This window comes from Protopterus annectens, chromosome 10.part0 (assembly GCF_019279795.1).
Source record: "Protopterus annectens isolate FY-2018-M chromosome 10.part0, PAN1.0, whole genome shotgun sequence".
NCBI classification, from domain to species: Eukaryota; Metazoa; Chordata; order Ceratodontiformes; family Protopteridae; genus Protopterus; species Protopterus annectens.
Window position 1 is genome coordinate 762944421 of NC_056744.1, and position 14673 is coordinate 762959093.

A 14673-nucleotide genomic window follows, 5' to 3' on the forward strand; every position below is an offset into this window, starting at 1 on the left:
ACTACAACCTGGGAGAGATGCACTTACGTAACCAAACTGGAAGCAAAGTGTCTCCAGCCAAGATTGTGCTAGACAGACAAGAGGAGAAGGCTAACACCTGCACTACACCTCAAGCAACACATAGCCCTTCAAAACCCACACCATCTATACCTACACATAGCAACACTAAACCCACATATGCGGAGGCCCTTAACTTTAACCTGCCCAAGCAATAAGGACCTCCAAAGCTGAAATACAAACAAACACCAGTCACAACCAAAGTGACACATAGCTCACAACACCAGTGTGCCACCCAACAACAGCCCCTAAGGCAAGACAACGTACCCAGCACTTTAGTCATAGGTGACTCTATAGTCAGGCACACTGATGTTGCACTCACCAGGCTGAACAAGGAGAAAATCACAGTCAGCTGCCTGTCAGGTGCCAGGATCGGCCACATAACACATGCACTCAAGTCACTCCACAACAAGTACAAATTTGACTCTGCCATTGTCCATGTTGGAGTGAAAGACTTGAGACATACCTCTCTGGACTACATGAAAAGAGACATGGAAGAGCTCTTGGATGATGTGGCCCAGGCAGGTATGAACCTAGCCCTGAGTGGCATCCTGCCTTCACCCAGAATGATACCACAATATAAGGACAAAATGAGTGACTTTGACAATTGGCTAAGCTTCTGGTGTCATTCAAAGGGGATCCAGTATCTGTCTTCCTGGGACAACATAATCGATAAACCATGATGCTTTGCCAGATGTGGTCTGCACCTGTCACCCCTGGGATTCAGGTTACTGGCTAAAGCTCTTGCCACCCCTATAATGCCTTTTTTAGGCAAGGTTCAAAGGACAAAACCACCACCGTAACAGATACAAGCATACAAAATCTGAAAATAATGCTACTCAATGATAGAAGTCTAAACCTCAAAATGCACTTTCTCGAGGCACTCCTAAAAATGGAGAACATCAATATCTGTGCAGTAACTGAGACCTGGTTCAAGGCTCCAGAGAGTACCCTTGCAATACCAGGCTACAACCATTACCACACTTTTTGGCCACCAAACCAAGACCGAAATGCTAAAGGTGGAGGAGTATCCATATTCACCAAGGATATGCACCCCTGCATTAACAGGCTATAATTCATACCACACCATTCGGCCACCTATCCTGGACCGAAATACTAAAGGCAGAGGCGTGTCCATATTCAGTTTTTCAACACAATGCATCTGAAATTCTCCACATGCAACTAACACTAAGTAAGACTGCAATCCAAACTGTAGCTTGCTACAGATTCCCCACCATGCCCCAAGATTTTCACTACACCTTTCTAAACATGCCGGAAAATATTAAGATACAACCAAACACCCTAATACTGGGTGATTTCAACTACCCTGCCATTAACTGGGAAAACTACACGGGCACCAACACCTTTTCTCAACGGTTCTTGTAATTCATAAATTCCAACACCCTGGATCATCTAATCCATTATCCCACCAGGGCTCCAATATCCTAGACCTGGTCATTACCAACATGGGAGATAGATGTTCCACACCAGTGGTCACCCCCTCATTGGTCCGTTCTGACCATAGGCTAATCACCCTTGACATCCACATCCCACTCCCACTCCCACTCCCCAGTAAGGAAACCTCCATAAAAAACTTCTCCAAAGCCAACTTCATGCTACTCAAGTCAGAAGTGACAAACTTCATGACACTCATGCAGACGGGAGCTGAAAGTTTGACTGCTGAATCCTACACTAAAGCACTGTATGAGCACATCCACTCGTACATGAATTGTGCCATCCCAAATAGAACCAAGATGCTCTCCTCCAAAAAAAGGAATCCAATCTGGTGGTCCCCTACCACAAACAAACTATACAACAGAAGGAAGAAACTATTGCAGAAAAGAGGAAATTTCCAGGATGCAAAAAACTCCCTTACCAGCCTCAGTAAGAAGCTGAGATCCCTCATAAAATCCTCCAAAACTACTTACGAAAATAAAATTGCCAAAGATTCCAAAGAGAGCCACAAGGCATTCTATAGTTATGTCAAGAATCTAAATGGCAATGTTCAGATCTGCTCTGAGCTACAACAGAATGGCATTAAATATACTGATCTCAATGATATTGCCAATATCCTGGCAGATCAATTTAGTGCCATCTTCACCCCCTCTCTCACCCCCTAAAGAGCCCATCTCAATACCAAAAGATTGACAAATTCCGGTAATCACGGCCACACAGGTAGAAACCGCACTCTCCAAAGTTAAGAATACAGCCATGGGATCAGATGACATCCCGGGCTGTGTACTACATGAGCTACAAAATGAACTGGCACCTCACCTAAGTGTCATGTTTAATCATAGCCTCACCTCAGGCTTCGTGCCCACTGAGAGGCGCACAGCTACAGTTATATCCCACTCCACAGGCTGTGTACTACATGAACTACAAAATGAACTGGCACTTCACCTAAGTGTCATGTTTAATCATAGCCTCACCTCAGGCTTCATGCCTACTGAGTAGCGCACAGCTACAGTTATATTCCACTCCACAAGGGGGGATCCACCTTGCGCCCCATCAGTCTGACAAGCCTGATCTGCAAGGGCATGGAACGCATTATCATGGAACTTTTAAACAAAGATATTGGCAACCTTCAAACACTGGACTCCACCCAGTTTGGGTTCATGAAGGGCCGATCTTGTCTCCTGAACCTGATTGACTTCTTTGAATCAGTCTACAGAGCTGTGGACAAGGGTAATAGTCCACACACCCTATATGGACCTCGCCAAGGCCTTTGCCACCATCTCCCACTCTGGAATCATAGATAAACTTACTAAGCTGGGCATAAATCCCTACATCACTCGATGGGTTGCCAACTGGCTTACTGACAGAATCCAGACTGTAAAAGTAGCGGACTCCAAATCCAGCTCCAGACAAGTGACAAGTGGAGTACCTCAGGGTTCAGTCCTGGGACCGCTCTTGTTTGGCATCTACTTCTCTGAAGTACAGACCAGCACTAAGGGACTCTCGCTAAGAAAGTTTGCAGATGACTGCAAACTGGGAGCCATGATCGAATCCCCAAATGATGTAGATATTCTACAAAAGGGCCTTACAGAAACAGATGCTTGGTGCCAGAGCCATGGGCTCAAGCTTAATGCCAAGAAATGTATAGTTATCCCCTTTGGGAAAAAACATGTACCCATGAATTACCACATACATGGCAGTACACTAAACACAGAAAGTGTGATGAGAGACTTAGGGACACAGGTGGACAGTGGTCTCATCTTTGATAACCACATTGCCACAGCAGTCAGGAAATCTTTCTATGTGGCACACCTCATCACTAAGGGCTTTTCATCCAGAAAAAAGGAGGTCATTGTCCCACTGTACTCATCCCTCATTAGACCCATAATAGAGTACAGCACCCCGTTTGGTATGTACCTCACAAGACATCTGCAACAGCTGGAAAGGCCACAGAAATACCTCACTAAAAGAATCACAGGCCTAAAGCAGATGCCCTATGCTGATCGTCTAAAAAAACTCCAGCTATACTCTGTGGCATATCGTCTACTCAGAAGCGATGTCTGCTTAACATACAAGGCTATGTCAAACCCTGAGCTGTTGTACATGCTCCACCTAAAGAAATCCCAATCACTCAGAGCCACACGCTCCAGGGATCTAAACCTTGTCATCACAATAAACAAAACATGCTGAAGGGATAGGTTCCTGACCCAGAGACGCCCCAGGCTCTGGAATAGTCTGCCCATACATGTCAAGCAGAGCACTTCCTTGGCCCTCTTCAAAAGGAACCTTGATGATTGGATGGGAGATAGGAAATTCACCCCAGGGATCATGTCAGTCACTCTGCTAGACAGGGGTCCAGGGAAGTAAATATTGTGGGATGAAATATCCAGGGAATTGTTATGGCTAGGCTTGTATAGGCCCTAGGGCCTATAGCCTAGTACCAACCTATGAACCTATGAACCTATTTATATTTACCAACTCCAAGATCAGTTATCAGTGAGGAAAGGATCAATATTCTAATCCCACTGTGTAGTAATCTTAATTAGTAGATGTCTCATTCACTTCTCTCCTTCAGTGTTCTCTTTTGAGATTTACATCTCAATATTTTGCCATTCGATTTTCTGGGCATCCATGGAAATGACATAGACTCCCCCATACACACAAACACACACACATATATTGTTTCAGATATATATATATATATATATATATATATATATATATATATATATATATGAAGCATTAATTTAATGTAAAGTAAAAATATCTAAAAGCTCTCTCTGGCATAAAACATCTAAAACTCAGAATATCGAAGACTTGGAAATTGCCTTTTTTCATTGTTTTGTGACACCAGACTTGGTAGCTATAAGTTGCAGGGGGTGTGGGGCATGCACGAAGGTTTGCTCCCTGTATAAAATAAGTTTTCTTGTTCAATATTTTGAGTGTTAGATTAATTCATACATACATACACACACACATACACACACACACACACACACACGCACACACACACACACACACACACACACACACACACACACACACACACGCACGCACGCACACACACACACACACACAGACACACACACACACACACACACACACACCCACACCCACGCACACGCACACACATGCACATATGGGAACATTTCAATTATTTCAATAGCTGGAACCTTGATTCTTTCTGATTGACTTAACAGCTAGGCACATTTATCAGTGATATTGTACTACAGTACAGCAGGGACTGGGAATATGCCCTTTTCATGCTGTTGTGCGATCTTGGAGTTAGTATATGTAACTAACAGTGAGTGTTTTCCTGTACTTCTGTGCTTCACATGAGACATCAAACTGGGGCTCCATCTGCCTGAGTTGGTAGTTGCTCAGGTAGTTGAAAAAACTCCCACAACTCTTATCAAAAACAGTATAGGAAGTTAATTCGATCTCTGGGCAAATTTCCCCTAGCCAGTATGAATACCATCTTGGGTCATCTGTAAAGAAGACATTGGCCTTGTAGGAGTAACCCAGTCAACAAGGTGTAACTAAATAAAGAAATGAGTAAATTATGGTCCATGGCTATGTGTAGGAGCAAATATTGTTTGGCTCATTGCACTACAGATCTTTTTTTTTAATCATTGATGCAATCACTTGTTTCACATCTTAATATAATTCTCTCTCTAGTTTAAATGCTGCCAGATTTGCCCTGTCAGACCCAAGCACTGTTGTAGAAATGCAAGGGGATGGGGTATTTAAATTGTGAATGCACAATCAGTCATACATATTCAACAGTACATGAAATATAATCAAATGTATGAAAGAACATGCTTAATGAAAGAAATATGAAAAATCACAAACCTGAATTTGTCTCATGGGAATCTGTCACCACCTACTACTCCAGTCATATTCACAGATAAATGTAAAAATAATATCTAGTAAAAAGCTGCATTTAAAATGAGCAATATGGTGCTTTTTTTAGGAATACACTGGCACTCAAGCCCTTAAACCACAGCCAGCTTCTCATTCCTATCCCCTTGCATATCACCAAAATAACCTTTCAGTGTATAAAGTGGAAGCAAGTAAAGTACATGCATTCTGTTTTACCTTTGAAAAAGTTACCTTTGCTTTTTACAGTAACGCTGCCCGGTAATAGAGTTAATCTGATGCCACTCTGATTCTAACCATGTGAAACATAATTTCAACATTTTAGTCTTTATGAAAAGTTACATCTGTTACTTGTTAGATGTCTGTTTTATCTGTGTGTATGTTTATTGACGTTGTTCAGCTTAAATTTGCTGCAATACACTAGTTCTGGGAAAACATATATGGCTTGCCCTTGCACAAGTTTTAAGGTTTAGTAACAAAAAACAGTGAAATTAGGTGCCTTAAGGAGGAGAAAGAGCTGTGTCCACATATCACACATGACTAACTTCAACCATGTCTCCCCTTTGGGAGGCTTGCCTGCTGCATGGCCACTAATGCTACTGTTTGAATTCAGTTTTTGGGTTGAATTTCTGTGCATGAGAAGTGCAACACATTGGTTCAGAAATGAAAGGGGCTGTCAAGCAAATGAGGAATAGTATTTATAAGATGTTGTAGTGAAATACCACAGTAAGCAATATTCTAACACTATAATCTAGAGCTGCAAGATTCCACGAGTTTACTAGTTCTTTTTGGAAAGCATGTGTGTAGGCTTCACATAGAAAAGGTCGTAGTAAGATAATGGACACTGAATTAGCAGTCTCAGGGGCAGATAGTTTTGGAGAAGGACAAGACAACCTTCTTTCTAATGCTGATTAGTGAAAGATATTTAAAAAATGCTGGACTGCTGCTGTTATTTAACATAAGAGGCTTTTTTGCTTCAAGTGAAAGATGATTTCACCCTAATTTTTTTTTCTTTCTTTAAGTAATATTTTTCATTGGTTTATTTATATTTCTTAGCTACAAATGTCCATTTGGGATGTTCTGTTTACAATACATTCTTGGGAGTGTTCTCCAGAGCATTCCTAACTCACAGTACTTCGGTAAGTTTGACAATGTTCTTTTGCAGTGGTTGTTTTTTATGGCTGTACCTCTGATGCATTATTGATTTACGTTCTACTGCAAGCCAAGGTGTTGCCTTAGTCTTAACTATTCTTGATTCTGTCCCATCCCCATATATGATGAGAACAGCTCCAACAGATGTGTTCTATGCTTGTGTGTAGTCTTGAACCTTCCCAAAAGCCACCCTTGGCCTGCAGCTCAGTTACACTTGTATTCTTGAACCAGTATTACAGTACACTAGCTACTGCCTGCTCTGCAGCCATCGTTAGATGAGTGAAGCTGTTCTTTCACTTAATTAACCAACTCATTATAGTGGGCTACTCAATTTCCTAAAACTTTTCTATTGGGGAATTTTGGCTTTTGACAATTTGCAAGATTATGGATGATACCTATTTCCTCTACCCCCAGCAGTCAAGGTAATGATTTTTTAAAAACAGAAGGAGCTTTTCCTCTGTCTGAAGTTTTTTAATTGATGTTTTAACAAAGTATAATATATGTGGATAATCTGAATAGCAAAATGTTTAATCCTAATTATCTAAATGCTTAATTTTAATTATCTTTACCAATATGACAAGTAATATAGCCACAACATTTTATTATACATCATTATGCAATGCAGCACAGCATTAAAGGAATTAGCTGCTTCGATTTACAATGTTTTGAATGAGTCAGCAAGCTGGGAAATCATGAATGATAACATAATTACTGCATGTTTTACTGGTGAGAGGTCTTTGGTAATGCAGCAGTGAAAAACAGATACATTTAACTATGTATTTCTGTCAATGATAGCTTCAAACATTACTCAGAAAAAGACTACTTGAATCATACATACTTTAGCATGACTAGTGATAGGTACAATGTAGTTCAGGGAATCTGACCACATCATCCTTCTAACCACTTAAGATAAGTGTAATTTGTAGTGGACTAACAAGTTGTTACATGGTCTGAAGTAGAACAACATACAATAAGACTCTAATTAAGCAATAATCAATGCTTGTGGTGTGGGCTGTGCAGTATTTCCTCAGGAGTGCTGGAGTGACTGTAATTGTAAAGTCTGATGTAGAACAGAAGAAAATGTGAACCTAATGCACAAGCACTGAATACCACCATTACACTTTTGCTGCAGTAAGTTTTATATATAAGTTATATTAGGTAATGTTGAACTACAGCTACAACAAACAACCAAAACCACAAACTTCATGATACATCAGCCATTCACAAAACTGAATTCAAAAACACCAAACATATAAGAATAAAATAAAATAATATAATAATTAAAACACAGCACAATATTTTTGTTTACATGGGAACAAGTCCCATCCTCACCCATCCAGAGTTAAATAAACTAACTCCACAGCTGCACTAAGTGAGAGAAAAGTTTCCCTGAGAATGGAAATCACTACCACTGCACATTGAGCAAGACAACGGCAATGATTATGTAAGACAAATAATCTAAAACTTAAACCATTCACAAAGCAAAAAGAACCCTGCCGAAATCAACGCATAAATATTTAAATCCCACTAGAGAAAGAATCTGCACATAACCTTCAGTTCAACATTATCACTCTTCCCACTAATTGGCATTCAAGCTTTTGTGCACTTGCTGACCATGAGTGCAGTAAATCTGGCTGACTTTCCATGCGTTTGAACAAAAGTAGTATACCCATACTTTTTTACAATTTGAAAATCCAACACAGTTTTACTGTGCTCACTACTTTCACATTTCTTTTCATTATGTTTTATTCCATACTTCATGCTGAACCATTTCCTTAATACATTTCTTTCATGAGCTCTGTCCAATCAGGGTATTCATCTGGGATAAGCAGTCTTTCAGATATAGCAATATTCAGTAACCAGAAAGACTTTAAACCACAACGTAGTTAAGCAGTTTCGTTCTCTTTAATATAAGAACTTCATTAGACCGAGTATTGCTATTTGTGGTGTTCGTGTTTGGTTTTGTTCTCCAGTTCTTTTTTATAGTCCAGTATTTAGTCTTTCAGATATGCCATATAACTTTGCTAAATTTTCAGTAGTACTTGTCATACCAGTTTTTCATACAATTTTATTAAACTTGGTTTAATAATTACTTCAGTTGCTTCATTATTAGAATCCAGCTTCTGATTTAGGCTCTTTGTTTGGGTGCGACAAAGAGAGGGTTACTGACCCTTTTTGTGTTAATACACCCTGGAAAATTTCATTCTACTTTTGGTTTAGAGAACACAGTTCAGGCAAAGAAAACTCAGAGCTTGTAACTACATTTCACAACACTTCTTTGAAATATACTACGAGCACTTTATTAAGACCTCATTCTCATCAACAGGCTTGCTTCTCATCCCCAACTCAATGCACCCTCTGAAATTCATTTGGTAACTTCACAGTGTGTCACACTGCAACATTCTAAGGTGAGGACATGGCCCAATTAGACTGTAGACTTACAGGAATTTACTCAGGATAGTTTTATGTGAAATAAAAAAGCACTATTTCTTGATGCCCAATGAAACCTCATTTGTAATACTTTAGAGGCCACTCTGGCCACTTTTCTTGGAAATTTCTTAAATCAGTATTCTTGTTTAATATATTTGTAACTTTTGCAAACACCCTTAAGAAAAAACACTAAGACAGTTAACTTAGTTTAAATGACTTTCATACTTTACTGAACAGCATCTTAGATAAAAAACATATCAGGATGCATTATTGGGCATAATAGAAAATGCATGAAATTTCAAATAATTAATTTCTTTGGGAAATAGTCTTTGTAATAATCCAGTCATGTTACACAGCTTCAAGTTTCTCACAAGAGTATATTTTAAGCAAGAAACAGAGTTTTCTTAATCATTACTTTTATTTTTGACTGTTTTCCACTTCCATCTGTGAATTTAAGAGGACATTTCACTTCATCATATGCTAAGTAATTTAATATACACACACACTCAGTTCTCACTGGCTGCCTTTTATGGGATATCTTGGGTTTCAGTCTTTCCTTCCTTGTAGGCTTGACACAGCATCTTCTTGTCAGAGTCTGTATTACTTGCAGTGGATACATTTTCACCACTCCAGGCCTACAGGCACCACAATTCTCTCTTTCACTGCTTTCAATCCTTCTCTGTTGAGAGGCCTCCTTTTCACTAAAGAAGGGGCATGACAAAGGAGAACACTGTTCTCACATTTCACTTTGGACCAATCCTTTGGTTCACACTTTGGGTCAGTTCCTTACATAACATTTTGCAATACATGAACACTATATTTCAATATGTACACATGTATACACATATGCACACACACCTATATTTATATATACAGATAGAGAGAAAGAAACATAGATATGGATAAAGATATATATACCTACAAATATAGATATAGATATAGAACCACAAATGGTAATGTGTGCATTTTAAAACAATATTTTATGGTATTGCTTATTTTTATGTATTTTTTTTTTATTTTTAATGATTTCAGTTACTGGCTAATAGCATTTTACATATGCGGATATTAAGTTGTGATAGAGTACTTAACTAGAAACATATTATTAGTATTTAAACTGTCACAAGTAGTGATTACCTCCAGAAACAGTTCCATTTAAGCAAGCAATAATGTCCAACAGGGTGGATACTCTTGGGTGAATATTAGATCACCAAGAGGTATAGTGAGGCCTTATGTCACACCAACATATACATGCAGAGGCACAGACACATGCATACACATGCACACACACAAGACACACACACACACAAACACACACAGACACACACACTGACACACGCACATAGACAAACATGCACTCATTCTGTTTCTCATACACACACACATGCATGCACGCGCGCGCACACACACACACACACACACACACACACACACGTGCCCAGCTGTTACTGCCACTTTCTTGACTGTCTACATCTCCGATGTCACATTGCGATTACATGAATGAAACAATACATGCAATGTACATGAATAAATTGCCCACACACATGTACATCTCAACTTGTCCATGATTTTGTAGAATGTACTTCATTTTACCTCACATTTCTGTCCAATATTTTGAAAAATGTTTGATTTTCATACTTCTTACTGTTCAGAAAAACATCTCGATACAAATTCTCTTGCTCTGTTGACTTTTTAAATGAAGCAGGGTAATGTTTAATATTTCCCCTGATTTGGAGTCTATGCCATGACATTGTTGTTGACATTATCCAAAGTTCTTGAGTAAAGAAATTAAAAAGTAGAGGCAAGCTTTCTCTCCCTCTCTCTCTTACACACACATACACACACACACGCTCACATATTCTTGCACATGTGCTCACACGACACACATGCACAAACCCAGACATGCACTCATTCTGTTTCTCTCATAAACACGCATACACATGCACACACGCACGTGTTCTATGCTGCATTCTGTTACACACACACAAACACACACACACACACACACACACACACACACACACACACACACACACACACACACACACACACACACACACACACACACACACACACACACACCTTTCTAATGCAGCTAATTTGTAGTGTAATTCCAGCCACCCCCCCCCCCCAAGATACCACAGTAGCAAACCCTGCCCACTTCTGTTTCACACTTATATTCAGCAAGCCCACATTTTGGACTGAACTTTCTCTGATCACACCAAATGGGAAGTATAACATATGAATAGCACAATCACTAGATAATATTAAAGATAATATTGCAAAATAGAAAGAAAAATATATACTTGAAATTAGTAAATGCTGAAGCATCATGGAATAATGTTAATATTAAAAAAAGAATATGTAAATGTATTCATAAAATATATATCTAAAATTTAATAAATGTCATAGCATCATGCAGCTTACAAAACTACACAGACAGAAGCTTCTCATAATGGGTGCTGCTGCCCCCCCTTAACCACCCTATTCATTCAGTAAAATAGATAAACTACTATACTGTCCCTGTTTAATCTAAGTTAATGCATTCATTTTTACAGAAAATCAAAGGAGGTGGTTGAAAGGAGCACCCTCTTACATGAAGTAGTATTGTTTTTTATTTTACTTGTCAGTCATCTTTCGTTCTGATGAACATACGTTTCTCCTTTTCTTTAATTTTTATTAGGGAGACTTTAATAATTTCTGTGATAATGCATACATCTACGTGTGCTTTGTTTAGGAAGAGCAACTGTGTATTTCTACATTATTGGACGCCTAACGGTTTTAGCCTGTTTGCAGTCCAGCACAACTGCCATGGCCCCTCTTGAATGTCAGTTAATTGGGGAATTGTACTTGAACTGCTTCTCGTAGTTATTTTATTTTTTAACTGATGATCATTAAACTATTCCATTTAGTGAGTGAAAATCTGTCAGATAATTGCCTTCATTCAGCACCTCACTCTGGTTTAATATGCCGCTTTGCACATTCGTATACTGTTGCAGAACATCTGTTTTTCAATAGGGTATTGAATGGACAATCCACCCATTTTCTGACATAGTATACTGTTCAATGTATACTATTGCATTTTGCAAATATTAGAAAAAAAGACCTTCAAGGTAACCTGTCACTTTTTTCTAGTAGATTTGCTCTATTTCCTGTACACACAACAATATATAATAGTTAATTGTTCCCTGTCCCAACTGGCAACGGTACTCATCACAGCCATTTCCTCCAAAAGATAGCTGTGAATATGTATATCTTTTCATCTAGATACATGAAATTAAGTGTAAAATTACTCTAAATGACTCTATCAGCAAAAATTAAATGGCTTGCTGTTAATCTCAGTGTTCTGAGATTTGTTAAATTATAAAACAGTGTTTGTCTTGTGGTGACAGAAGTTGTGCATATGCCTTTAAATATAAACAGCAGTGCTTTTGGTGCTTTATGCCATGATAAATGACCAAGGATAGAACGTTTCCTTTCATAGATAAGACTATTAATTAAACTGAGTGGGCAACAGTGATGGGCTTCTACTTATGGTACACTTACATTGCCCTGCTCAAATATATAAGATGTTTCTAGAGACAATGGAATGGGTTATAGTGTTAGAGGTGTACTACTGGTATAGGTGGGTGCTTTTTGCTTGATTTATTTAATATTGACTCCTGAAACTAAATCTCTTGAAGAATGTCTGTTTAAGGTAAAAGTGTGGCTGCTGTATTTAATATTGTATGTGCTTAAGTATTGACGTGTGTGATTTATGTGGTATGTCTTTCACTTTAAATGCAGCCTACAGGACTTTATCATACTTAACTGTGCATTTTCTCATTATCTTCCTATGGATGTGTTTTAGTTTATGCAGTGGTAACCCTTTTTAGTGTTTGTCCTTATGTGCTACAGCTATGAATGTGTGTATATCTGTACAGAAATCAGATAAATCTGTTATTATATATTTTGGAATTATTCTATTGCATGCTGAGAATAAGTCACTGACCACTCCATTAATAAAATCCATAGTGCAATACTATGTACCATGTACAGTTTTAAAGAATGAAGATGCAGATGTATTGGAAATATTAGGAATGGTTTACCTTTGAATTGTCGTCCGCCATGTGTCAGACGTGCATAATGCCGAAAGTACAGCTGCAAAACACGACAATGCCAATTCACCATGTGTTTGAATGGCAAATACTTTTTTGCCATTCAAACACATGGATCAAATGTCGGAAATGGCTTTCCAGCAAACCATTTTCGACATTTGATCCTTCAAAGTTTTCCGTATTTCGGTAATACGGGTCGCACAACAGGACGATCGCACACATACCATGTGCGACAAAACGCAGGTAAACCATTAGGAACATTTAAATATGTCACTGATATCTGCAGATGCAATTCCAAGAATAAAAGAAAGACAGAAAGAACAATATAAATGCAAGCAGATGCAATCTTATATAACCAGAATGGTTGTGGAGAAATAAGTACCTATTTTTTCACAGAAGGGTTGGAGGATGATTGAATATAGGGTTACCACCTGTCCCACTTTGTGAGGGACAGTCCCTCTTTGGGCAGTTGTGTCCTGCAAAAATGTGAAAAAATGGCAAATGTCCTGAGATTTTAGGACAAAATTATTTTCTATATTTTATGTCATAGTTGCATAAAACAGTTATTCTGTATCTGAAACACCTAAATGTTATAAGAAACAGAATAAGGAACTAAAATGCTACAAGAATAGACTTTTATTCAGGCAAAACATTGAAGTTCTGTCCTTTGTACTGGCCGTGGGTATGTTTTGCCCTGCAAAATCTGATGTTTGTAGCACAAATGTCCCACTTTGGGCATTTGGAAAGGTGGCAACCCTAATTGAATATGTCTATCTAATGAATAAGTACAGTCAAAACCAGTAATTGTATTTATAAATGTACTGGAAAAGTATATGCCATATTTTATGAAAGGTAATCTTCTGATTTTATGGAATCTGTAGCTTACCCCCAAAGATCAATTTATAGCAATAAAAGTCTAAATTTTTATATTCTCGAGTTAACTAAATGAATTTAACCATAATGTTTTAGATGCAGAAGTTGTAGTTTTGTGATGTCTGAAAAGGAAATTGTTTGCATCTGTGCATATGATTAAATGCAGTGACCTCCATGCATGCTATCTATACAAAGCCAGTACAGATTTATATTGTATAACTGTTGCTCGGTTACAAATATATCTGTTATTCACAGTGGTATTTGTCAAGCAGGTAAAGCAAATAGCATATTGGATTAACGACATTTAGTGTATCTTGGAAAGTTGAGTAGGCTGTAGAAATACTGGATAAAAATGAGGACTGTAACTAATTATAACTAATTGAGAAAGCATAAACATTTACATACTCAAAAAATGGAATGAGGTAAATTATTTCTTTGATTATATTTAACTAACTTTATTTTGTTTAAATAATGGACTTCACAATGCAGTTTAAATATTCAAATCTTTTTGCAGAGTAAACAAAAGAAGAAAAGTCACTGACTTTTAAGATTTAGATGCAATAACATGAAAAAAATCAGTTCTACTTTGGTTTAGCAGATGAGAGGGCTAAGGTAGATACATTTCAGCCTTGCTTTTGATATGTCAGTTAAACTAAGCAGTAATGGAAACACATGTCAGATTGGAACATAGCAATAAATAAATTAAATGGACATTAAGCAGAGATAAAGAATG

General features: G+C 38.1%; 1 protein-coding gene across 10 annotated transcripts in view; it reads left to right on the top strand.

Annotated features, from left to right (window-relative positions):
- Positions 1–14673, top strand: part of SGIP1 (SH3GL interacting endocytic adaptor 1) — a 1172197-nt gene that overhangs the window by 304768 nt on the left and 852756 nt on the right. The window lies entirely within an intron of this gene.